General features: G+C 39.2%; 1 protein-coding gene across 3 annotated transcripts in view; it reads left to right on the top strand.

Annotated features, from left to right (window-relative positions):
- SLC39A10 (solute carrier family 39 member 10) overlaps positions 1–27,539 on the top strand; it is a 141,556-nt gene that overhangs the window by 54,979 nt on the left and 59,038 nt on the right. The window contains exon 1 of one of the 3 annotated variants that reach the window (XM_043910524.1): positions 20,801–20,934. The exons of 1 other annotated variant lie outside the window; for it this stretch is intronic. The gene's annotated coding sequence lies outside the window, so the exon portion shown is untranslated. Of the gene's footprint in view, positions 1–20,800; positions 20,935–27,539 lie in introns of those variants that run through there. One more of the 3 variants, XM_043910525.1, reaches the window with a different exon arrangement.

Genomic DNA, 27,539 nt, shown 5'->3' with positions numbered 1-27,539 from the left:
AGGGGATGACAGAAGATGGGATGGTTGGATGACATCACCAACTCAATGGACATGAGTTTGAGCAAACTCTTGGAGATGGTAAAGGATAGGGAAGCTTGGTGTGCCACAGTCCATGAGGTCAGAAAAAGTCAGACATGACTGAGTGACTGAACATCAACAACATTTAACCGTAATTTACTTAAAAGTTGCTAATACCTTGTCTTCTGTTAGTGCTTCAGGGTGGTTCAAAAACATGTTACTGAACGGAAATGAACTAATGCTTACTGGGTCTTTGATTTGGAGTTACCTCTGAAAAATAACTTTTGAAAAAATCTCAAAGAGTGATTAAGAATATTTACCAGTATAGGAATTTCCCGGTGGTCCAGTGGTTAGGATTCATCACAGGGGGCTTGAGTTCAGTTCCTGGAAGGGGAACTAAGATTCCCTCATGCCCTGTGGTGCTGCTAGAAAAAGAAAAAAAAGAATATTTACCAATGTGTAATATCTATGTCCTTTCCAGTGGGAGTATGGGAAAATACTGATATTGTCACAAGATGAATTTTACTACATTTTGTTTTTCTTCTGGCCATTGCTGCGTGGCATGTGGGATCTTACTTCCAGACCAGAGGTCAAACCTGTGTTCCCTGCCGTGGAAGCTCTTAACCAGCAGAGTCTTAACCACTGGGCCACAATAGAAGTCCCAGTTTTACTACATTCTAAGGTAACAAGCAATGCAAAATTTTATGGATAGGGTGATCAATGTTTGTAAGCTATAAAAGACAAAACAACTAGATTATATTTACAACACAGGATGGAAAACTTCAGTAAATGCAGAAGGCTACTATATATAAGACCACTAATTATGCTTATAAAGCAAAGTTACTGTAGCTACTTTATCATTCAAAGGCTGTTACTTCATTTGGTGATAAAAAGATTACACTTCTCTATTTTTTGAAACTTCTAAAATAATAGATCTTAATATGGTAACATCTCATTCCAGAGCTAGTTCAAACTAAAATACATAAGTAAATCAATGACAATTAATGTTGAGTTTAAAACATGTCTTTTCTGTCATTTAGTTATAGAATTGTTATATTAATACATTAGAGGAATTGAATGTTGACTTTTACAGAGAGAGATAATTATTTCCCTAAAGCCATTCTTTATATGGTAGACTATATTTTCCTTGCAGAGGCAGGAATTCTGATCTTGCAAGGCACAAATAGCTGTGGGCCATTTCTACTTTTCCACTGACACACAGAGGGAAAGTAGATAGGAGAAATAAATGAAAGTGATAATAATTTTTCCTATCTAGAAGACAGTTTGTTTCTCTTTTATTTCTTTGACGTATTTCCCCTTCTGAATCTCACACTAAGATTCAAAGGTTAAAGAATTTGAGTTAGAAATCTTCAAACCCATATATAGGTATCAAAAGATGGGTCTGTTTTATCTGGAGAAGAGCTCTTTACGGTAACCTGACAATTCAAAAATGTATCGTTACATCTCTTACTTATGAATACATCTTCAATTTTGGTGGTATACGTTTGTTGTGTTAACATAGAATAATGAATACTTCCTTATTTGTCTGCTACACAATTTGAAATTTGGTTTTTTTTCTTTGGCCACTTTACTCATTTTTTAATGAAAGGATAATCTCTTTACAGAATTTTGTTGTTTTCTGTCAAACATCAACAAGAGTCAGCCATAGGTACATCCATACCCCCTCCCTCCGAACCTCCCTACCATTTCCCTCCCCATCCCACCCTTCCAGATTGCCACAGGGCCCCTGTTTGAGTTCCCTGATTCATATAGTAAATTCCCGTTGGCTCTCTATTTTACATATGGTATTGTAAGTTTCCATGTTACTCTCTCCATACATCTTAGCCTCTCCCCTCCTCTCTTCCCCGCCGTGACCATAGGTCTGTTCTCTATGTCTGTTTCTCCATTGCTGCCCTGCAAATAAATTCATCACTGCCATCTTTCTAGATTCCATATTTCTCTTTCTGACTTACTTCACTCTGTATGATAGGCTCTAGGTTCATCCATCTAACTTGAACTAACTCAAATGCATTCCTTTTTATGGCCGAGTAATATTCCACTGTATGTACGTACCACAGCTTCTTTATTCATTCATCTAGGACATCTAGGTTGCTTCCATGTTCTAGCTATTATAAATAGTGCTGCAGTTTTCCTTTCAATTTTTATTTTATCCTGGAACATAGTTGATTAACAATGCTGTGTTAGCAAAGTGATTTAGTATACATATACATGTATCTATTCTTTTTCAATTTCTTTTCCCATTTAGGTTATCACACAATATTGAGCAGCATTCCCTATATTATACAGTAGGTCCTCATTGGTCATCTGTTTTAAATATAGCAGTGTGTACTTGTCAATCCCAAACTCCGAATCTATTCCTCCCTCCACCCTCCCCACTCCCATAACCATAAATTTGTTCTCTAAGTCTGTGAGACTATTTCTGCTTTGCCAATAAGTTCATTTGTATCTTTTTTTTTAGATGCCACATGTAAGTGATATCATATGAGATTTGTCTTTTGCTGTCTGACTTACTTCACTTAGTATGATAATCCAGGTGCCATTTGATTTCTTGATACTTGGATAGATTCCAAGTGTTTTGACTTTGAATGCCTGGTTGCTTTCTTATCCCGATTACTCTTATTCATAAGTAGTGTTTTTTAAGTCCCTCAGAGTTTGGTGTTATATTCTAATCCTTTTAATGGTTCTCATGTTTTTATTAAAATTCACTGTCTCATATTTGATCTGCCTCCATATAAGTGAACTATTTAAATTATTCAACTTGGTATGTCTCTTTCAGCTATTGTTAAATGGCTTGTAATAATTTTGTTTTGCTGCTCATTTCAGGGAGTTTGGAATGTATCAAGCTGTAGTGACCAAACTTTTGGGGTCTTTTGAATAGTGATGGGTTGACAGGAAGTATGAATGAATGAATAAAGATGCTTTCATCTTTAAGGAACATAAAACCTGTCAAAAGGCATTTAAACAATAACGGAAATTATGACTTCACATAAGAATTCTAGAGATAGGACAAAAGTTGAATATAGTAAAAGGTTCAACAAAGTTGAATAATTCAGTGATTTAACAATAACATCACTTTGCCCAGATGTTTTCCATCTTTCCATTTTCCAAATTCAGTGTGTTGTTTGTCCTTGTGAGCAGATTATTGCTAGATTTCCCATGTAGATAAAAAGTCTCCAGGCAGAAAGAGGAAATTTCTACTTCCACATGTCTTACTGGAAGGAAAAACCTATCTCAGAGGCACCTTTGGCTTATTGACCAGAATTATATCACATACCTACTCCAGAACGTATTGGTAAATGAAATGGACTATCACATTGACTTAAGTCAGCAGTGTTTTATGAAACCTGAGGGCCCCGTGATTCTTTCGGGAAGTTCACAAGGTTAAAATTGGTTTCCCTAATAAACGCTAAGATGTTTCCTGCCTTTTTCACCCACTGATAGTGGAGAACAGCAATGGTGGGTAATACTCCCAGGTGCTTACCACAAATTAGTGCCTGTGATATCAAAATGTACTGTGGTCATTGTGCTCTTTACTGCCAGGCTCGCTCATAAAGTTCATTGTTTTCTGGTCCATACTGAAGTGCTTTTGTTATTTCAGTCTCATATTGTATGATTTAAGTTGTGAGCTAAAATGGCTGCTTTTTTCATGGAACGCTTAAAAAAAAAAAAAACCTGAAAGACTGACAAAGTATGGTTATTCAGACATAGGTGTTTTGCTGACATTTTTCTTGAAAATGAACAAAGTGAGCCTGTCACTTCAAGGAAAACAACTAACTGACAATATTTGTTGCAAATGATAAAACTCAAGCTTTCAGGTGAAAATTAGGATGCTGGATGACTCATATCCACCACTGTGGACTTGACAGCTTCCTGGTACTTAAATATATTTTCTAATGATATTGGTGATAGTATTAACAGAAATGATTTTTTGATATGATGTGATGAAATATGTCAGCATTCAAAAGATCTTCATAACTCAGTAGATCAGTATTTTCCCAATGATCAATGCATGTCATAAAATCACTCATGTGTGATTCAAAGACCAAAACAGACTAAAAGATTTAAGGGTAACTGAGCATAAAATTTTATTGATCTGTTTCAGATTCTGTGTTGTAACTAACCTTTGAGGAACAACCACTTTTTGAGTTTGGGTGTAGTATCAAAGAATATCCAAAATTATCTGAAGAGGCTATTAAATACTTTTTTCAACTATTTATTTGTATGAAGCTGGATTTTCTTAATGCACTGCAAGCAAACAACAGAGTGAATGCAGAAGCAGATATGAGAATCTACTTTTCCTATAAGCCAATTTCTCAATTTTTTATCTTGAAAAAATATATTTTCCCCAAAATATCAGTTATATGAATATGTAACAGGTTTATTATTTTTATTTTATAATTAATGTCTTTAAGGTTTTTGACTTTTAGTTTCTAAACTGGTAAATATTGATAGATATGACTCATGTAAACAAATGTATGTTCAAATCTTCAGTACTTTGAAGAGTATAAAAAGTTACTGAAACACCAAAATTTGAAAATCACCTGGTTTAGTCCAGGGTTTTACCATTTGGGCCCTGGTAGATGATTTTATGTTGTCTCAATAAAATCTGGATTCTATTGACAGGATGGTTAATGGCTTCATTAGAGATCAGTGATCTGGCTACACTTGAAACTGAAGGAGAATTTTCCCAGGGCCATCCACAAACTATGACTTGTCTTTGGGAAATGTTGGCAAAAGGGTCTCAGGTCTCAGGGACAGGGACCTCATACTGCAGTACTCCTGGACTGCCAGATTCTAGGGGAACTCTTTCTTCAAAAGCTGCGCACAGAAAATAGAGATGGTTAGTTGCCTTTCATGTCCATTGGGGATCAGCCTGAGTCTCTGGTCTGGCTCTCAAAAGCAATGGTGTCCTTTGGTTCCAAGCTGGGGATGTTTCTTTCTTTCCCAGGGAACATAACACAATAATATCTCATATCACTGTCTCATAACAGCACTGGCGATCTCAGCTGTCCATGGACTCATCTCTAGGTTCTGCAAGTCAGCCAAGGCTATTTTGATTGCTAACTTGGCAATTATCTGGGAAGATCAATGCAGTAGAAATAGAAAGTGAAAGTGAAGCCGCTCAGTCGTGTCTGACTCTGCGACTTCATGGACTGTACCTGCCAGGCTCCTCCATCTATGGGATTTTCTAGGCAAGATTACTGGAGTGGGTTGCCATTTCCTTCTCCAAGGGATTGTCCCAACCCAGGAACTGAACTCGGGTCTCCTGCATTACAGGCAGACTTTTTACCGTCTGAGCCACATGGGGCTTATTATCTGGGAAGATCAATGCAGTAGAAACAGAACTAAACAATATTCATATGAAATTGGAGAGGAAATTATGGTAAAGAAAACAGTCACAGATATATGCAAGGATCCTATTACATGACCTGTTTATTGTTTAGTTGCTCAGTCATGGAAGAGTAGTACCTGCCAGGCTCCTCTGTCCATGGTATTTTCCAGGCAAAAAATACTGAAACGGGTTGCCATTTCCTTCTCCATATTATGTGACTGGACAATTATAATTCTCTTAATTGTGATTGAGAACAAAATAAGAGTCACAGAATTAAGGATTAAAACAAGGGCTTCTTCTTTGAACATAGTTATTTTGATATCCCTGACAGTCAGTAGGTAGATGAGTCTGTTAGGTAGGTGAAGTATGGTTTGGCTTTTTAACAATGCATTTATTTACTTTTACTCACTCTTGGTTGCTCTGGGCCTTTCACTGCTGCATGCTGGCTTTCTCTAGTTGCAGACAGCTGGGGCTGCTGTCTGGTTGTGGCGCGTGGGTTGCTCACTGGTTGGCTTCTCCTGTTGCAGGGCACAGGCTTTAGGCGCATGGGGCTTCGGCAGTCACAACACGTGGGCTCAGCAGTTGTGGCACACACTTATTTGCTGCGTGGTATGTGGGATCTTCCCAGGCCAGGGACCAAACATGTGTCCCCTGCACTGAGGATTCTTACCCACTGTGCCACCAGGGACGTCCTGGTCTGACTTGTAAAAGAGAGATTAGGCTTGGAATACAGATCTTGGAATATTCATCACGAAAGTCATAGTTGAAGTTGTTGGAACTGGTAAGATTTCTTTCCCCGTGAGAGCTAAAGTGATAACACAAGGCAGTCAAAGGTAGAAATGTAGGAAATGTCAGGAAATGGGAAGAATAATCCAGTATTAAAGACTGGAAAAGAGTGCTATTCAGGAAGAGAATAAAGAGACGTATTAGTGAAGAGGCTAAAGAAGAGAGAGTTTACACAAGGTGATTATCCTACAGTACAGGATGATTATGAAAAGGCAATATTTGGCAAGTAACAAATAGATGATGACTTTTAAAACATCTGTTTTTAATACTTTTAGATACATAGAAAAGTAGTAGATACTACAGGGAGTTCTCACATAGCCAACATCTAGCTTTTCCTATTAACATCTTACTTTGGTATGATGACCTATTTGCTGCAACTGATGAACCAGAATTGATGCACTATTATTAACTAAAGTCCATAGTTTATGCAGATTTCCTTAGTTTTCATCCAATGCCTTTTTTTTGTTGTTGTTGTTGTTTCAGAATCCCACCCAGGTTATCACATTATAGTCATCATATCTTCTTAGGTTCCTCTTGGTTTTGACAGTTTCTCATATTTTCCATGTTTTTGATGATAACAACAGTTTTCAGGAATATTGGCTAGGTATTTTGTAAAATGGTCCTATGTTTTTCTCATGATTTTGGCTGGGGTTATGGGGTTTTTTAGGAAGGAAGATCACAGAGGGAATGCGCTATTTTATTTATTTATTTATTGGTTGCCCTGTGTGGCATGTGAGATCTTACTTCCCTAGCCTAGGAACTGAACCCGCACCCCCTGCCTTGAAGTCTTAACCACTGGACTGTCTGGAAAGTCCCAGGAAAGTGCCATTTCAATCACATTCTTTCAAACATACTATCAGCATGATTTATCAGTGTTGGTGTTTTGGATCACTGTGTTCGTGTTTGTTAGATTTCCCCGCTATAAAGCTACTCTCCCAGCTTCTCTTCATACTGTCCTCTTTAAAAGGAAGTCAATATGCATAACCCACACCTACGATGAGGAGCCCCCCTTCTTGAAAACAGAGGAGCATATAAATAATTTGCAATTATTTTACATGAGATATTTGTTTATTCTCCCTCATTTTAAAATTTATTTAATTATCTACTTATATCCATATGGATTCCTGGATATTTATTTCTAAAACTGTATTTATTTTGTTGTTCAAATTGCTCCAGCCTTGGCCTTTAGGATCTCTTTCAGTGACCCCTGTGTCTCTTTTACACAGTCCAGGTCAGTGGTGACTTGAGTTAGCCATTTCATCAGCATGGTGAACACAGGCATGAAAAATCTCAAAGCTTTAAACAAAACAAAACAAACCCACAGTGATCTAATTGGATGAACACCGAGGAGTCACTTAAAATTTGTATCCAATGAGACTGAGAAAATAGTTATGGTCTGTTCTTACTGCTTTTATATTTAGAGCCTTCCCTTGTGGCTCAGCTGGTAAAGAACCCACCAGCAATGTGGGAGACCTGGGTTCGATCCCTGGGTTGGGAAGATTCCCTGGAGAAGGGAAAGGCTACCCACTCCAGTATTCTGGCCTAGAGAATTCCATGGACTATATAACTTTTATATTTGCTGTCTGTTAACTTTCTCTGTTAACAGAGAGTAATGTGGTAAATGTTAATTATAGTGTGAGTATGCCAGAATTTTTGATGTATTCAAAACTTCTCTGTGAATGCCAGCAGTGCAAGATTACAGAGAAAAAATGATTTGATTTTAGGTCTTATTTAAATTCCTGCAAAGACTTGATCTTCAGAAATGGTATAAAAATGTTTTCCAATGAACAGGTAATTTTTCTCACAATGAACATCTAGCAGTAAAGCAGTTTAAAAATATTTAGAAGACAAAAGTTGTGTTCATTCATTGTGACGAGACAGTGCTCGCTTCGGCAGCACATAAACAACAACAACAAAAAGTTGTGTTCATTTTGTTCTCTAATCATTTGAATTAAATGATGACATTTAAAAATTCTACTAGGGTCAAGAGAGGCTTGGGGATGCTGTTTGATAGGGTGTGTGGACAATTAGGGATGAAGATAGGAGTATTAGCCTATTACTCCTCCCCTACATACTATCAGCCATGTTTCATGGAAGTCATTTTCTACAGCCATTCCACTAGTATTTACTCCATATCTCCTTTGAACCAAGCAATGTGCTAGAAACCAAGGATACCTCGTTGAACAAGCCACAGTCCTGCTGACAAGCAATTGGAGCGCATAGGAGACAAGGACTGGGGTAGACAGGAAACCACAGGTGCCGTACACTGCAACTTATGAGCTGTTTGTACAAGCGTGTAGGAAGCACAGCTCACCCAGAATTGGTTTGGGAAGGAAAAGGGGCAGGGAATTTCATGTGTGTGTGTACATTGCTGAAGGACAAGTAGGAGGTAATCGGATGAAGGAAGGGAAAGGGGTGCAGAGCAGAGAGGACAGTTTAAGCAAGGAAAAGTATAACTTTTAAGGGAGTAACAAGTTTTTCAGTTTGGCTGGATTATAGAGTTCTAGAAGTATAATGTGAAGCACCTATGTGATTTAAACATTTTTAGAAGTCACATTAAGAAAATAAAAGGAATCAGGTAAAAAATTTTAATAATATTTTATTTAGCCCGATATTTTAAAAATCATATGGTCTCAGCAATGTAACCAATATGGAAAATTATCAATGACACGTTTTTACTTTTTTTTGGTACAATGTTTGAGAAATCTATTAGAGCACTTTTCAGTTTGGACTAACCACATTTCAAGTGCTCAGTAGTCACATGTGGCTAGGGGCTACTATGTTGGACAGTATAGTTTTAGAGTGGAGTAACAGATAAATCCTCAGAGATAATGTGAAAGGGTGTTGTGAGGCTTTGAAAAGTTTTTGCATGGGAGTGGTCTGATTGAGTTGGTGATGATTCCCATTTTCGCTGTGGAGGATGGATCGGAGGTGGGCTTGAAAAGATGCCAACTAGTTTTAGGCTACTAGTCTAGTTCTAGGGGAGTGACTTGGGTGTACTGTCTACTAGGCTACTAGGCTACTAGTCTAGTTCTAGGGGAGTGACTTGGGTGTAGGAGTCAAGAGTCATAAGGAGGATTTCTCTGGTGGTCCAGTGGTTAAGACCCCACCTTCCAATGCAGGCAGCGTGGGTTCCATCCCTGGTTGGGGGACTCAGATCCCACGTCTCATGATGAGGCCAAGAAAAAATGTCATAAGGAGAGAATGAATTGAGAGAGGAGGCAAGAATCACTATTTCACTTCTACTCCCCCCCACCCCCGCCCCCCCACTCTGGAAACGAAGTAGAACCATTTTGAAAACTAAGGGAAACAAGAAAAGAACTGCAGGACTGGGAGGCACTGTGTTCAATTTGGGACATCTTAAATTAGAATTGCCTGAGAGATATCAAGTGGAATTTTTATATCTGAAAACAAGGAGACAGATGTCATCAACATATAGATAGTAACTGAAGCCACGGGATTGGATAAAACAATCCAGGTTGAGTGGGTAAAACAGTAATTCTCAATCCTGATTTTTTTAGTAAGAATTACCTGAGAGGTGATTTTTACATTCAGATTTTTGAGTTTCATCCCCAAGATGCTGGTTCACTAGGGTAAGGGTGGTAAATTGCACTTTTCATACGAATCTTTATAGTCTCTGATGCTGATACAAGTCATCCTTAGAACTCTCCTTCACAAACACTGGTGTAGAATGATAAATAAGAGGACCCAGAAGAAACTGCCTACATGTGTGGGAGTATAGAGAACAAAAAATCATGAAGAAAATAGGAAAGGAGTCACTAGCGAGTTGATAAACTATCAGAAGAGTGCTGACTTCTGTTAACACGAGTGGGGAGGATTCCTACCTGAAGGGGAACAAAGCTGGTGGTGGGACAACTAGGCAGGTTTCTGACTTGTTGGGCCATCAGTCTGGTAGAAAGGTGCCACCCCGCTGGTTACTTATCATGCTGTGTCCTGGGCAAGTCTTCTTCACCTATCATCAGATCCATCAAATTTCCTGAGTATTTGAAGGAGGAAGGGTTTAAACTGCCTGAAAAGGAACAGAGAAATGAAACAATACAGTTAAGAGTGAGCACTAGAGTGAGTAACTAAGGTGGCATTTGGGTAACCTTATTGGGTAATCAGCCCCAAACTGATAGCAGTGAAAGCTCAGTTTCAGTAGGTGACTTGAGAAAGTGGGCTGAATGAGTTTGTTTGGGGAAAAAAAACAAAAAAACACCTTTTTAAGAATATTGGCTATGAAAGGAAGGAAAGAGAAGTGAGAATATATAAATATCCATTGTTTACTCAGAAAATAATAAGAAATACATGCTCTTCTTCTGAAATACATGCCCTTGTTTCATTTCTGTTGTGTGGATTGATTTGATACTGTAAAATCTCCATTCATCCTTCATAGAAGATAGTTATTAAATAATATTATTTTGCTTATAAAGTCAATGAAATGATATTTGGTCATTCTATCACCTCTTATACTAATTGTTGGAATGGATAAATCATTTTGCAGAATAATTATTAATGGTTTGAAAGAAGTGCCAACTTATTGTAGGTTGGGGTTAGATGAGGGAGACAAGAAAGAAGAAACCAGAAAGTTGAACCTGAATTTCTCCGTCTTCTTCTTACCTGTCCTCTATAGGTCAATCGTGTTTCACTGGCAGAACTTGCCTCATCAGCCCCAAACTGGTAAGATTCTGTCATTCTTATTCATGGTTAGTCCACAAGTCAATTCACCTGACACCAATAAAGACAAGCTCACCAGAACTTCATTGTTATAGTAATTTGGGGTTAGCTGTTACACATCCTCTCTAACTCTTAACACCATTCCCATTACCAGTTTAATCTAAAGTAATTCACTAAAGTGTTAATGGCCAGTCAGAGCTGGCTTCATTGCGGCCATGCAGCTGGTACAGTCACATGGGACCCCGTGCTCAGGAGGGTCTGTGCTTGGTATATTGCTCTGTTGTTATCTTGAAATTCTTAATACTTATGATCAAGGGGTCCCACAGTTTCATTTCTCACTGGACCCTAGAAAGCTTTATAACTGGTCCTGCTGGCAGCATAAAGGCTAAAAACACGTTGTTGTTGCTTAGCTGCTAAGCTGTGTCTGACTCTTTCGCATATGGACTGCAGCCCACCAGGCTCCTCTGTCCATGAGATTTCCCAGGCAAGAGCACTGCAGTGGGTTGTCATTTCCTTCTCCAGGGGATCTTCCAGACCCAGGGATCGAACCTGTATCTCCTGCCTTGGCCGGCAGGTTCTTTACCGCTGTGCCACCAGGGAAGCCCAAAAAACACAATTCCCAGCTCATGTCTCATATGAATTAATAATTATTAGTCTACCTAAATCTCCTACCCATATCTATAAAAAGAATATTAAAGTCTAACTAGGCTTCAAATTACTGACCAAAGCAACTTTTGACCAAGCCGGTCTTTTTTTTTTTTTTTTTTTTTAACCCATGCAAAATATGGGAATGGGTTTAAGAATACTTTTTCCCATATTTATTATTTGTTTGTTGACCATCAATAATGTAACTTTGGAACATTAGTGTCAACACATAGTAAACATTATACTGTAACTGCTTGTTATGATTATGATTAATAATTATCATTTAGTATTGCATTATTTAGTATCTTGGGTCAGCGTAGCTTCTAGATAAGAAGATTTGAAATGCTTCAAAGACAGTCTTTGACAGATACTAAATTAGGAACATAACTGCAAAGAGATTATTGTCTAAGGGATGACTGGGTGCATGCATGCTAAGTCACTTTAGTTGTGTCTGACTCTTTGCAACCCTATGGACTATAGCCTGCCAGGCTCCTCTGCCCATGGGGATTCTCCAGGCAAGAATATTGGAGTGGGTTGCTATGCCCTCCTCCAGGGGATCTTTCTCACTCAGAAATCAAACTTGTGTTTCATGCGGCTCCTGCATTGCAGGGGAATCCTTTATTGCTGAGCCTCCAGGGAAGCCCAAGGGATGGTACAGTTTTCCAATTTGGGCCTCATTTCACAAGCACAAATACCATCTGGCCTGACACAGGCAATCAAGCTCTCTGAACCAATTTAATGTCACACACACATATTTCCAAACATAGGCTTTCTAACCTTTTCTTTCAACCTTTATCAAAAGTTCCAGTGGACACAGTTACATGTTGGATCTAGTACCTAATTTGGAGGAGCCACTGTCTAGGATGTAGGGTTTCATCTAGTCTTTGAAGACTCGCTAGTTCTCCAGGGATTTCATAGAGCAAAGCAAGTTGGAAATTTTTATGATACCTAATTTCTATTTCCTACTCCCTTATGCCTATACAATTGTAAAAAGGAAAGTTAGGCCATGGAAGACAATACAGGTGATTTATAACATTTCTCTTTGATGATAGCAAAGGTGCAAATATTTCCCAAATGTGCTTCCTAGAATAATAAATATATGAATAATAAATAATGAAACACCTTAATAAAAAGGTATAGAGGAAAAATCCCAAATATCTCTGCTACAGAGCTTGGTTATTTTGCAACCAGCATCACCTGGAATGGTCAGATACATTCTACTTACATTTCTAACATTGCTCACGAATCAGGTATCTTAGAAAATGTAAAGAACTGGGAAACATACAGCGAGAGGCTCATGCTAAAATCATACTCAAAAGTAGTCACTGTTTGATGTAAATTCTAGAAAGTTCAAGTAAAGACTAATGCACACATGTGAGTCTCTGTAAAGATAATGTATGTTTGTTGTGGACTCTCTCCACCCTAAGAACATAAAAGGTTTTCCTCAGAGCACACATTCCTGGTCTCTCCGGAAACACCCCACGCATAAGGTAGAACAGGAGACACGTGATTTTGGTATTCTTCATGCAGAATCCTCATGAAGAATTGTGCCTCCAATGAGGCAGAGTGAGTGTGAGTGAAGGGGATTTGGTCTGGGACTTGTATAAAGCTGGGAATGCCATTAGCATTTTTGCAGCCATAGCAACCCATATTATTGCGAACACAGCCCTTATCACTGTACCATAATTGTCTTTTCAATTACCTCCCTGACTGGACTATAAGCAACTTTAGGTAAAGAATCATATTTTCTTTGCCTCATTTTCCAGCTATGTAGTGGCCTGCACATCAAAGGAGCACAAACTTTTACCTATAAATAGTTTCATCCCTTAAAATTTGCCTTTTTTCCCCAAGGTAGACTTCAGAGGAGGTAGATTCATCTAAATCCAAGGACTGAAATGAACCTTTAATCCCCTAACTGAATTTTAGTTTAAATCTGCTGGGATATATTTGCCTGCACTTGACCAATTCTACATTGATTACCACATTAATAGCTCATGTATATATGACTGTGATCAAAGTCATTAACATACACCTGATTCTGCCTAATTTTTAATGACTTAACTAGCATAAATAAATACTTGAACAATTACATCAAGTCACCATAAAGAGGGGAAAGCTTTCATCTAAATGTATAACCAAATTGGCTAATTAACATTTTAATTTAAGAGACTGGAATAATCTCCCTTGGAATTGATTCAAGCTAGTCAAGCTCAAAGATAAATCAAATGTTCACATGATATGTATCTTTAAATGTTTTTACTCTCTATTCCATTTACAATTTTCATTGACCTGTTACATTGACAGCCTGGAAAGCTACCACTTTATGGTTCTACTATTTTTTTTTTTAATTACCAAATTTTGCAGAGAAAGTATGGAGATATTCTCAGAAAAATTGGGACCTACACATAGTATCTAGATAAGAATAAAGTAATGTAAGGATTAAGAACATAATCTCCAGAGCCAGACTGTCTGGATTGGATCTGTGGCTCCAGCCCCTTGCTAACTACCTCAGTTCTCTTTATCTATGAAATGGGCATAATAATATCTACCTTGCAGGGCTGTCATAGGAATAAAATTAGTTACCATATTCACAGTACTTAAAATGGCACCTGGCACATTTTAAACCATACACCTTCATGTGTTTAGGGTGGGAAGAAAAACTGAAATCTAACTGCTTAGAGAAAGCAACCATCATTGTAACTGGAATGAAACTTGAATGTGATGAAATCATTTGAGGCTATAAGTGAGATTTACAAGGAAAAGGTTAAGCACAGTAGGTTGCTAACTACTGAGTATTGCCAGAATCACTCCTCACAAAGTATTAGGAAGTTTCAAAAACTTGTAAAGATGTATGCTGGTAAGAAGAGGTGATTTTATGGGATTCTATGAAGAATGCAAAAGTGGCTTATTCTAATAAAAATAAAATATGATTTGAGCTTTACTTAGAAACAGTGCAAGAAAAATTCAGAAATCCCTACAAGCTTCTTTTGTTTTGACAATTCATTTGCTGACTTCCCAAATATTTAGAATTTTGTTGCTTTCTTGCTGTCAGATTCTTAATAAAGGTAAGCAATATTTGTTAAGATAAACCAAGTGTATCTTGGCTTTAAAAAGTGTATTTGACTATTTTCATAAATGTCATTAGTGAAATGAGTCCCATTATTAATTATCTTGGAAGCCCTAGACAAGATTTGAAATTTGCTCTCATATGATGACATTTTTAAATGAATTTAAAAATGACTTTATTAATTTAACTTGTTACACAAATGAACTTGCTTTTAAAAATATTTACATGGTGACTTACTGTTAATTCATTTCCATGTTGATAATTTTTATTAAATTGAACAATAACCATCCACAAATATTCTTTAAATCGGTAATATTCATGTGGTTACTTATATTACTTGATAAATACATATTCCTTTGAAATAAGAGTTAAGGTTTGGAAAGTTGATTTTCACTGTGCTCCTGGAATTTAAAGATGACTGTCTGTTGGCCTCTAGAGCCCCTTGGTTGGTACAAGGGGCTGCTTACCAAGCCTTCTGTTTTTCTTCCTTTTAGTATTCTGTGAGTGAGCAAGGTAGCTAGAAGCAAGATTGAAAAGTTGGCAGTACGTCTTGTTTTTCCTCCTGTCCTTTTTATACCACACTACCCTTAAGAATCTGGATAATCAAATTTCCTCCCTTCTTAAAAACTTTCTCTTCAGTAAAGACCTCAAAAAGTATGTTCTCACAGCAATATAAATAAGTAATAAAATGGTAGTAAACTTCCCTCAAAATCTCTTTGGCTTCAAGGCCCAGGAACGAAGTTCTAAATGTGGAATTCCAGGGTTGGTGAGGACAATAGAGTAGGTTTGAGGGAGAAGCTTTTCCATCACTGTCGCATAGTCAAACCTGTTATTGGCCTGTTATCCTCGCTCTAGCACTGAGCTTCTTGCTTTTGTTTATTCTTCTGAGTGGGTCTTCCCCTTTCTCCTAGGCTAGGTCTCATTCCGATTTTGAAAGGATTTGCCACAGCAAATCAGAGGCTGAAATCAGAGGTTCTAAGCTTCTACATTATTGTCTTTCTCCCAGTAGGGATATCTAAAGTTAAGGGTCTTTTGTTTGTATCACAGTGAATTAAAACTAAGGGATCTGGCAAGTTTATTGTTAGCATTATCTAGGCAAAGCATATAAAAGAAAACTTTTTTTGAAAGCTAATTTTCTACCTTGGCTGGGTGAGTTGCTTGACTTGTCATTTTGTTTCATTTCTCTAATCTATTTTTATTTCTGCAGAGAACTTGAAACTGACTTTATTGAATTAGCCTACCAGCTTAAAATGATCTCACTTGCCAGGCATGTCAATCAAATGTGTTTCTCACCAGGGTGAGGTCGGTGCCTGTCCCCCTGCCTTTGTTACCCTTTCAAAGTTGGGGGCTCTCTGGAAGACGATGGCCTTCTCTAGTTCATGAGTCCTGCTTTTTAGAAAGAGACACAAGGGCTTCTGTGTTTCTCTCTGAGAATTTCCATGTAAGTTCTGAGGGCCTGTTTATCTTCACTTTAGGAATGGCAAGGCTTTAGGTGAGATAGAGCCATAATTCCTCAAGGGATCAGAAAAATATGACCCGACAGGCCTCAATTCCCATCCTGACCATAGGGTTGACATGTTTAATGTCACATAATGTTACAGGCCTTAAAGAACAAGGAGGGAAATATACCTTTCATATTTCTCTGGCTTTAGATCTAAAGCTGAAGCCTTAATTTCCAGGCTAAAATGTGGAGTCTCTAAAACTGAATAAGCAAGTTGTTAATTTTGAGTCTAGATTTAGAACATATTCCTGAGTTCTTCTTTTCCCAATTCTTTAACACCTATTCCTGGTACTTAGTACTCTCCACATCAGGGCTATATACCAATATAATTTAGTCTTCCTTCTCAGGTATAAACTTGTCTGAACCAAACATTTATGGTCATGTAAAAATCAGTTTAAACTGAATATGGACTTAAGGAGTTTATGTTATCTTTGATTATTACTCATTTTGATTCATGGAAAGAATTGTTGAGTTTGAAAGGCTTGATTTCTCAGAAGCACTCACGTTTTTAATAAACTTAATTAAAGGCTCTTAATTTTGTTGTGTATGATGTCAATTTTCTCCTCTACTAGAGGGGAAAAAAGGTTTATGACAGATTTTCTTTATTCACAGCTAAAGATTGAGATGTGAAGCATGGTTCTTATTTCCTTTATTTATTGTACCTGGTTCTTTTCTAACCCTCTGAAGTGCAAAAAAAGCCATTGGATTTATTATATCTTGCTGCACAAAGGTAGATTGGTCATCCTTGAAATTTTAGATATGTGAAATAAAATTGTGACTGAAGCAAAGCAAATGAGGGTCAACCATTTGCACATAATTCAATACTTTCTCTTCCCCCCACATACTGCAAATCATCTAAACTGTTTTTATAGTTCAGATGAGCTTCTTTTTGAATCAAATGAGATGACTGCAAAAAAAAAAAAAACAAGTCTGACCTTTCAGAAAATTCCATGATTCTAACATATTAGAAATTATTTTCCCTAAAACTGATATGAATATGAAACTGATAAAAATAAAACATTATAGTGATTTTTTGCTGCACTTTTCACTGTTTACCTTAGCAGGTAATTTTGACTAAGCCTACCCATCACTGTCTGAGATTCCTTTTCCCAACAGGGAAAGCAATATACTGGTTTGCAACTCAGTCATTTATCCTACATAGTAATTTTCTTCTAAGTCCTGCCCTAATCAATATGCTGATACTTGAGCATATATGAATGTCTGAGTGAGTATATAAAAGTGGTAGAAGACATAGTATATTTTCTTAGATTACCCTATAGTTTTATACAGAGATGATATTTAAAATATATAAAATTAATAGAGCATAAAGACATATCAATTAAAATAGAAGTCTGTCTTAGCCACGCATTAACTCTTTAGTTCCTAAAATGTGGGACATCTAGGGAATCCTGAGAGAAAGGGCTGGAACAGGGACGAGTATCATGGTGGAATTCAATTCAGCTGTAGCTGTTGAGTAACTTGTATATTTGGTCAATGGTCCTCTGTACCTGCGTGTACCAGCTGGACATTATTAGCCTTGTAAATACATAATTGGCAACATCCATTGGATCATCAAAAAAGCAAAAGCTTCCAGAAAAACATCTATTTCTGCTTTATTGACTATGCCAAAGCCTTTGACTGTGTGGATCACAATAAAATGTGGAAAATCCTGAAAGAGATGGGAATACCAGACCACCTGACTTGCCTGCTAAGAAATCCGTATACAGGTTAAGAAGTAACCGTTAGAACTGAATGTGGAACAACAGACTGGTTCCAAATAGGGAAAGGCTATATATTACCACTCTGCTTATTTAACTTCTATGCAGAGTTCAGTTCAGTTCAGTCACTCAGTCGTGTCTGACTCTTTGCAACCCTATGAACCACAGCACTCCAGGCCTTCTTGTCCATCACCAACTCCCAGAGTTTACCCAAACTCATGTCCATTGAGTTGGTGATGCCATCCAACCATCTCATCCTCTGTCGTCCCCTTCTCCTCCTGCCCTCAATCTTTCCCAGCATCAGGGTCTTTTCAAACGAGTCAGCTCTTCACATCAAGTGGCCAAAGTATTGGAGTTTCAGCTTCAACATCAGTCCTTCCAATGAACACCCAGGACTGATCTCCTTTAGAATGGACTGGTTGGATCTCCTCGCAGTCCAAGGGACTCTCAAGAGTCTTCTCCAACACCACAGTTCAAAAGCATCAGTTCTTCGGCACTCAGCTTTCTTTATAGTCCAACTCTCACATCCATACATGACTACGGGAAAAACCATAGCCTTGACTAGATGGACCTTTGTTGATAATGTAATGCCTCTGCTTTTTAATATGCTTCCTAGGTTGGTTATAACTTTCCTTTCACAGAGTAAGCGACTTTTAGTTTCATGGTTGCAATTACCATCTGCAGTGATATTGGAGCCTAAGAAATTAAAGTCAGCCACTGTTTCCCCATCTATCTGCCATGAAGTGATGGGACCGGATGCCATGATCTTACTTTTCTGAACGTTGAGGTTTAAGCAAACATTTTCACTCTCCTCTTTCACTTTCATCAAGAGGCTCTTTAGTTCTTCTTCACTTTCTGCCATAAGGGTGGTGTCATCTGCATAGCTGAGGTTATTGATATTTCTCCTGGCCATCTTGATTCCAGCTTGTGCTTCTTCCAGCCCAGCATTTCTCATGATGTACTCTGCATAGAAGTTAAATAAGCAGGGTGACAATATACAGCCTTGATGTACTCCTTTTCCTATTTGGAACCAGTCTGTTGTTCCATGTCCAGTTCTAACTGTTGCTTCCTGACCTGCAAACAGGTTTCTCAAGAGGCAGGTCAGGTGGTCTGGTATTCCCATCTCTTTCAGAATTTTCCACAGTTTATTGTGATCCACACAGTCAAAGGCTTTGGCATAGTCAATAAAGCAGAAATAGATGTTTTTCTGGAACTCTGTTGCTTTTTCGATGATCCAGCAGATGTTGGTAATTTGATCTCTGGTTCCTCTGCCTTAGAAAGCAGTGAAGTTGTAAGTACCTTAAAATATTAATATCAGGAATGTAAGTGCTCTACCTTATGGAAATTTAGGAGAAAGATATTGCATATATTTTAAAGTTGCTGAAATAATATGTTCAATAAAATAATTACAGCCTTAAAATACCAGGATAGATAATCTGGAAATTTTTATGCTCTGAACCCAAAAGAAGTACTGTATATTGATTTTATGAAACCTAAAGACTTTGGTTCTGATTTTATAAACTCTAAAGACTTCGGAATAAATTTAGACCAATTCCTTTAACTTATCGATGAATCTGAGGACCATGGCCATTGTCACCCACAGTTAGTGACAATGGTGAGACCTGAAGCTAGTACTCAGACTTGATCTCTTTAAACTTCAGGACTTCTCCCTTTCCCTAATGGCAGCAGTGAAAACCTGCAGGAGTGAGGTCAGTGGGTTGGCTTTTTCAAAGAAACAAGGGGATCTGAGAAACTGAGTATCCTGGCAGTCAGAAGGCCTTTACTGAGCACCTAAAAGACATTCTTTGTAGGGATACTAAACAAAAACAAAACAATCTTCCTTCATTAAATATGCAGAATACCAGAATATGTAGTCCTAACTGGGTTTGGATCTCAACTGTCCTCCCTACCTGTTCAGTCGTGTCTCCGTTTCCTGAGGCAGGATAATACCCACTTCTTTGTGTTATGAGGATGAAACTAATACACACGTAGAGCAAACAGGAAGTACTTGCCACAGAGTAAATCTTGCTATTGCTATTGATCATGGTTTTATGCTCTCTGGTAGATAGCAATAAGACATTGCCGTAACTCTCTGGCTGGATACAGAATCAGACACACCAGAGAGAATGAATAAGCCTCACCATGGAGATCAAATGCCAAAAAGCAGGGTAATGAAGTAAAGGCAGCCACCTTTTAAGAAAGTACCGGCTGTGAATTGCTCCTGAAGAGGGGAGGAAACAATTCACATGTCAAGTATGGTGTGAGCAAAGCAATGGGAGCAGGAATGAGCACGACATGATCAGGAGTTCTAGGAATTGCTTGGCTGAATCCGGAGGTTAAGAAATAATCGATTAAGCAGTAGGAGGTAGTGGAAGAGGTTGGAAAGTTGTCAGAAGCCTCGAGAATTCCTCTACGTGCCTGACAAGCTCTCTGGATTCAACTTTTTCTTTTAGGCTTGGAAGGCCCACAGGAAGTGCTCTTTAGAATAAATTGGGAGGTGGGGGTGGGAGAACTATGCAAAATACCTCGCATTTAGCACTAAATAAGTACTAGTTCCTTTTCCCCCTCGGAGATTGAAAGGTTACTTTAATAAAGGGGAGGGGTTAAATTAACGTAGATGTTTAACTCCTGTACAGATAAACATTTTAATTTATCAATCTGAAACCTGGCTGAAGCGTTTTCGTTTAGAGCTTCCCTTACTCGTTCGCCTCCCGCGGGCCGCAGCAACCGACATGCAAAGCCCGGGGAAAAGGCGAGGGGTAAATGGTGTCTCCACGCATGCGTGAGAAGCCTTCTCAACTCCCCCGCGGCGTCTTTTCTTGGAACAAAACTAGCGCGGAGCTCCGCAGTTTGCGTAGACTCGAATTTCCTATTGCTCTCACGGTCCGTGTGGACTCCTCGAGTGGGGCAGTTCCCCTACGCTAGTTGCGTTATTCGAAGTGAATGGCTGGGTGGTGCGTGTACGCCCAGAGCGTAGCGCCCATAGGCGGACGGGGTGCGGCTGCGCAAGGACTTGAGTGGGCCGTGTACGCCGCTAGCGTAGCGTGGTGTCCGACGCGCGGGTCTCCGCGACGCAGTTGGCGCAGCCGGCTTTGGTGAATACACGATTTGGTGCAGCCGGGGTTTGGTACCGAGCGGAGAGGAGATGCACACGGCACTCGAGTGTGAGGTAACTATAAAACCCCGATTTGTTTACATTCCCTCCCCCAGAACCGGCCCCGTGCGCGGCGGAGACTGCGAGTCCCGGGACGGCGGGGGGGTAGAAAGGGAGACAGGGACCGGGGAGTCGGGGCTGAGTCCCTCGGGGATCGGGGCGCTGGGCTTCCCGCAGCTGCTGCAGTCGGCGGCGGCGGCGAGCCGGGCAGAGCGCGCGGTGGGCTGCGCGTGGGGCGCCGCCGCTCCTCGTGTGCGCTCGGGGCTGGTGCCGGGTTAGCGACCGGGCAGCCTCCGCCCCGCGTGCGGGACCCGCGCCCGAATCAGCCTCCTGCCGAGGCTGGGGAGCCGTGCGGGGAGTGGGGGAGTCACCGCTGAGCAGGCGGCGGCGGTTGGGGGGCTGCGCGCGGACGGGTAGGGGCCGAGGGTGGCGTGGCCGGTGGAGGCGGGGATGCGTTGGCCCGAGGATGGGAGGGTCCGCAGTCCGGTCTCGGAGGGGCTGGGAGACAGGCGGCGGCAAACGCCCCCGGTCCTTCCTCTCGCGTGCTCCCCTCCTGTGTGTCCCGGGGATCCCCGGGATGGAGCCTGGGCGCCGCTGTTCCGGCCCGGCAGGCTAACGGACGGTGGCGCCTCTGCTCCTACCGCGGGAGGCCTCGTGGGGGCTTACTTTCTCCCCGACCAACTGAAAGCCGAGGCGGGGCGCGGGGGAGTTGATATTGAAGCCAGCTGGGGTCCCTGGAGCTGAGGGCTCGGGTGGGGCTGGGTCGGTGGGCGAGGCCGGGTGAGCCGGGAGGTGGCGCGGCTGCCCCGGCTTTGTTCGTGAACGCCCTTTTGGCGGAGAACCTTAGGGTGCCCGCCAGGCTGCACCACGCCGGGGAACCTTCGCAGCCCCTTCTCCGGGTCCAGGGGTCTGCTCAACTCCTTGCTTCTCCCTCGGGATCCCCGAGTGCCCAGGCCTGGTGAGGGCGCGGGCGACATGTGGCTTCCTGTGGCTTCTCTAAAGAAGTGTTCACGTGGGAGGGAGCCTGTCCACATGGGCTGTCTTTATGAGCCGGGCACGAGGAAGAGAGATCTCCGCAGGATCTGCAGCCCTCAGTTGGAAGTGTCCTTCGCTCAGATCCCTGTTTTAAGTAATAAAGTGACATTAAAGCACATAATTTAAAAAGATTGTAGGTTATACTGTGGACTTTTTTTAAGTCTCTTACGCCGTTCAGTTCTCTAGTTTCACCTAGGAACTGAGTCATTCTTGATGGAGCAAAAGGAGCAAGTGACAAGTTTACGTTCCATTTGTGTGTGGGGGGATTTTTTTGGACGGGTATCTAAATTTACCTAATTAAGAACTAGCGAGTAATATATTGGAAAAACTGGAGATTTAAAATGTAGTTGATTGTAGTAATTCTATTGAAAGCCTGAAGACTCTTGTGTACTGTTTTTTTATTAGGACTTAATTCTACAGATGTTAAATCATCTTGAGTCAGTCTCTTGTTCTAGACCTTGGGTCCATACCAGTTATCTCACATCCCTACCTGCACTAAATACTCTAGAGAGGAATATCAGTAGTGAGTAGATTAGAAGAAAAGAAAAGAATAATGTAGTGGATAAGCTTTTAAACTTTTTTGTATGGTGAAGTTCTGAATGATGATTTTAAGTATATGGAATACATAAGATTCCAGAGAATCCAGTTGTACTGAAATATAGTTACCAAAATTTTAAATATTAATGGTGAATTCATGCTTTAGTAAAGCATTAAATATCAAGAGTAATGGCAGGTCATAATGCCTAATTTCAAACTTGGGAGGACTGTAAATATAGGATTTAATTTGAATAATTTATATTAGTAGTGTCAGGTGCTGTATGTTAACTGATTTTTTTTTTTTTTTGGCCTACATTTATAACTGAAGGGATAACTAAGGTTAATTTACGATATATCCTTCTGTATCCAGATTCTCAAACCTGAATTCTATATACAGCTCTCTGGTTAATAACCCCTGTGTAATTTGTGCTACTTTAGAATAAGTGGTTAGTTATGAGGTGACATCAGTATATCACGTGGTAACTTTTACTTGGTGCTTCCCAGGTAGCTCAGCGATAAAGAAATCGCCTGCCAGTGCAGGAGACATGGGTTTGACCCCCCGGTCAGGAAGATCCCCTGGAGAAGCAGATGGCAACCCACTCCAGTATTTTTGCCTGGGAAATCCCATGGACAGAGGAATCTGACAGGCTACAGTCCATAGGGTTGCAGAGAGTGGGTCACAACTTATCCATTAAACAACAACCTTTACCTTTTTCTTCGTGTTAATTTGTATTCCACTAACAGCTTAAAACTCAACACACTTCCTCCACTTTTTTAGGCACTTGATTTGAAGCCATTTTTAGGAGGCCTCCAGTTTGGTATAGGTACTTCTCTAAGTGTGTTTTCTTTTTGTTTTTAAACAGATTTATGATGAATATAGGGCATAGGTGTTATAACAAGGGTAATTATTCAACAACAGGAATGATTATTTACTTTTAATTAAAAGAATTATGTTGTTACCATTCTATTACCCCACTTCCTCAACCCTTGTTTTGGCCACTATTGGAGAGAATGTAGGGCTTGGAGTGAGACTTAAGGTTCAAAACTGATCCATTATTGACTAGTTTGGTTACCTTGAGCAAGTTTCTTTATCTTAATCTTTTATCTGTGAACTTGGAAGTACCAGAAAAATCTATCTCATGGTTTACTGTGACCTTTAAATGGCATAATGAATCAAAGGGCTACAGATGATTCATTTTACCTTCTTTTCTACATTACCAACCTTCTAGTTCATTAGTGGTTGCAGGACTACTTTCTATCTTGATTCCAGAATGAGGTTTAATGGTCTCTACTGGGCCACTGAAGAGGATACAGTTATTCTGTTATTCATATGTAATAATCCATAGAATTTCTTCTTACAAATGCATTTTCCAACTTACAATTACATACATACATCTTTTCTCTGCCAAACTAAATTCCTTGAGGGGCACATACTCCATAGCTTTTTGTCAAATAATACTTGTGTCACCTTATCCAGTGAATGTACAAAACTCTTTAATCAAATTAAAAATGTTATTTAAGTGATACAAAATTTAAATTCAGTACTAACCAAAGGAAATACTTTGGATTTTTATATGTCAGCTCTTATCTGTGTAGTGGCTACCTCAAGAATGGAAATGTTTTTGTGTATGTATATATCAAAAGGATAATCACTAGTGTATTTTAAACTTATTCACAAATTGCAAAAGAATATACAGTAGAAATGGGAAAGAGGTATAGGTAATCAAAACAGCTAGTTACTTTGCTTTATAACAGGTTTATTACCTATAAGGTCATCTTTCATTACAAGTAATTCTTATTAAAAATATACTGACTTTAGCCTTTAGAAGAGGTCCGGTTTGTCCCAACAGTTTGATGCTGCCCCCTAGTGTTTGATTGATTCCCCTTGGAGTTTTCATTCCCTTCATCTTTAACTTTCCCTGAAACAAAACTATTTTAAGTTGCAATTACATTCTTTAGTGCTACTTACATAGTTTACTTTGAGATTTCCTCCAGCTGGTTAATGTTGCTATGATTCCTTTTGAACTGTGAAAAAGATACTACTTTTCACCCTAATTTTTCAAATAGAGGGTGAGTTTGGATGGAGGTTGAACAGTGTAAGTCCTTGTTTTCTTGCAAATTATGTTGGAGGAATTTTTCGGACAGAAAGCAGTCTGTATGTTAAATATGTATCTTTGAGATTAACTTTGTATATGAATAGTAGCAGTTACTTCAGTCTGGGTTTCTTCTGGTTTAACTTAGTCCCATATAACTGTATTGCCTCCACTGTACTGAAAATGTTAAAATCACATAGCCTTTTTTTTTTAGTTCAAGTTTTTTTGAAACTTTAATGAAATTTGAAAAATAGTCTTAAGGACCTTTAATAACCATAAGATTTCATGTAGTCATTTATGTAAACTCTTATTAAAATGTCAAATTATACCAGTTATCAGTATTCCAAACTACTTTTTTCATTTTCATTTTCTGTAAGTTCTGTGAATAGACCACACACACACAAAACAGGTTTTTCCAAAATAAGCAAAATATATAAGCAAATATTCTCGATAAATATTTACTGTAATCAGAATAATCTAAAGTGTGTCAGATATGAGGCAATTTTTAACTGAAATTGTAAAGTTTAAATAACAATAGCATTATTGAAATTATTTTCAACTGTTTAAGAGACCATGTTTAATATTCAGAACACAATAATTTATTGTCAGCACATCACAGAACATATAGTGTCAAACTCTAATAGATTTTCAGTATTAGATTTTTCATGTGAAAAGGTATTATTGAAAGGGATGATGATTTCATATTTGTTCAGTTCAGTTGCTCAGTCATGTCTGACTCTTTGCAGCCCCATGGACTGCAGCATGCCAGGCTTCCCTGTCCATCATGAACTCTTGAAACTTGCTCCAACTCATGTCCATCAGTTGGTGATGCCATCCAACCATCTCATCCTCTTATGTCCCCTTCTCCTCCTGCCTTCAGTCTTTCCCAGCATCAGGATCTTTTCCAGTGAGTCAGTTCTTTGCATCAGGTGGCCAGAGTATTAGAGCTTCAGCATCAGTCCAGTGAATATTCAGGACTGATTTCCTTTAGGATGGACTAGTTTGATCTCCTTGCAGTCCAAGGGACTCTCAAGAGTCTTCTCCAACACCACAGTTCAGAAGCATCAGTTTTTCTGCGCTCAGCTTTCCTTATGGTCCAACTCTCACATCCATATGTGACTACTAGAAAAACCATAGCTTTGCCTGGATGGACCTTTGTTGTCAATATCTCTGCTTTTTAATATGCTATCCGGGTTGGTCATAGCTTTTCTTCCAAGAAGCAAGTGTTCTTAATTTCATGACTGCAGTCACCATCTGCAGTGATTTTGGAGCCCAAGAAAATAAAGTCTCTGTTTCCATTGTTTCCCCATCTATTTGCCATGAAGTGGTGGGACTGGATGCCATGATCTTAGTTTTTTGAATGTTTCAGATTTGTAAGTATACGGATAAAACCTAAAATTCTTTTCAAGTACAGTTTCAGTTATTTTCATTAAGAGTTAGTGGTATATGATTTTGTGATTTTGTCTTTATAGGCTTTCCTGGTGGCTCAGTGGTAAAGAATCCGCCTGCCAATGCAGGAGTAGGGAGTTCAATCCCTGGGTTGGGAAGATCTCCTGGAGAGGCAAATGGTAACCCACTCCAGTATTCTTGCTTGGAAAATCCAATGGACAGAGGAGCTTGACAGGCTACACAGTCCATGGAGTCCCAGAGTCAGACATAACTTAGCGACTAAACAACTATTATGGTTTATATTTACCCTTTATACTGTGGATTTTACCGCCAAAAGAGAAGGTATCAGATAGTTGTTTTTGCATTAACATTTCGTACAGCCATGTTTACACTTATTTTGGGGGACCATCCTTCCCATTCATGGCAGTGGTTTTTGGGAATTAGAGACTGAATCAGAATGTTGGAGATACCTTTTATCATAGATTATGTACTTTCATGGGACCCAGAAGCATTGTTATTAGAATTACTAATTACTATGAACTGCTGTATGACAGTTATTTTTAATACTCTAGTGATTATCAAAGACTTTTCAGTCAGTGATCACTTTAGTTTTTAGATTTATTTTCATTCACATAGAAGAAAATTAAATTGCTTTCAGTTTTAGTAACAAGGTCACAAATACATATATCCCACTGCTCTGTTACTTTAATGTTTGTAAAAAAAACTTTCAGATGCACTTCGTACCCCTAAACTTTTTTTATGAATTCACTTTACATGTTCTGTGAAGTTTTGAGTTTTATGGTAGTGGTTTCCTCTACTGTTGAATTGGTCTGTTGAATTGGTAAATTTTTTAAAAATGTGTAGATTAAGTCAAGGGTCAGCAAGTTACGGCCGTGGACCAAATCAGTTTGCTTTTGTAAATTAAATATTAATGGATACATGAATATATTGTGTATTGCTGCTTTGTGCCATGATGACAAAATTGAGTAGGTGCCATAGAGATCCTAAAATGTTAACTATCTGACCCTTTAAGTCAGCCAACTCCTGGATCCAGTTCTTGGGACTGGATTCTATTCTATCATCATTTGACATGTTGCTGTTTTTAAAATACGTTTTCCTAGTTCCTATATGAGTAAAATACTTTAGCAGAGAAGCATTCAAATATAAATGAATGGATAATAATATGAGTTCTCAGGTATTCTTCACATAAATAGTATAAGAAGCTTTTTGTCTCTTCCCTGTCGGAGGAATAGCACCCTTATTTATGATGCTTAGAGTTGTAATGTGTCCTTTGACCTGAAGCTACTACCTAACTCTATCATTGTGTTTCTACTGCTATTTAGGCAGTGTCTCTCAGTTTACCTTCTCTCATTTGAAAGGTGACTGTGTCTTCCTTGTACCTCCTTCAGAGCAGAAGGTGTTTGATATTTATTTTTGTGGCTTCTCGCTGCCCCTTCCTCTTCCTTTCCTCCTTTCTCCCCACTGCAGTTCATAAGTGTGTTTACAGAACTGTGAACAGGTGTTCTGGTATAATACCGTTCAGTGCACCTTTGCTGAGGCTGAATC

The sequence above is a fragment of the Cervus elaphus genome, chromosome 8 (assembly GCF_910594005.1).
Source record: "Cervus elaphus chromosome 8, mCerEla1.1, whole genome shotgun sequence".
NCBI classification, from domain to species: domain Eukaryota; kingdom Metazoa; phylum Chordata; class Mammalia; order Artiodactyla; family Cervidae; genus Cervus; species Cervus elaphus.
This window is presented reverse-complemented; position numbering and strand designations above follow the sequence as displayed.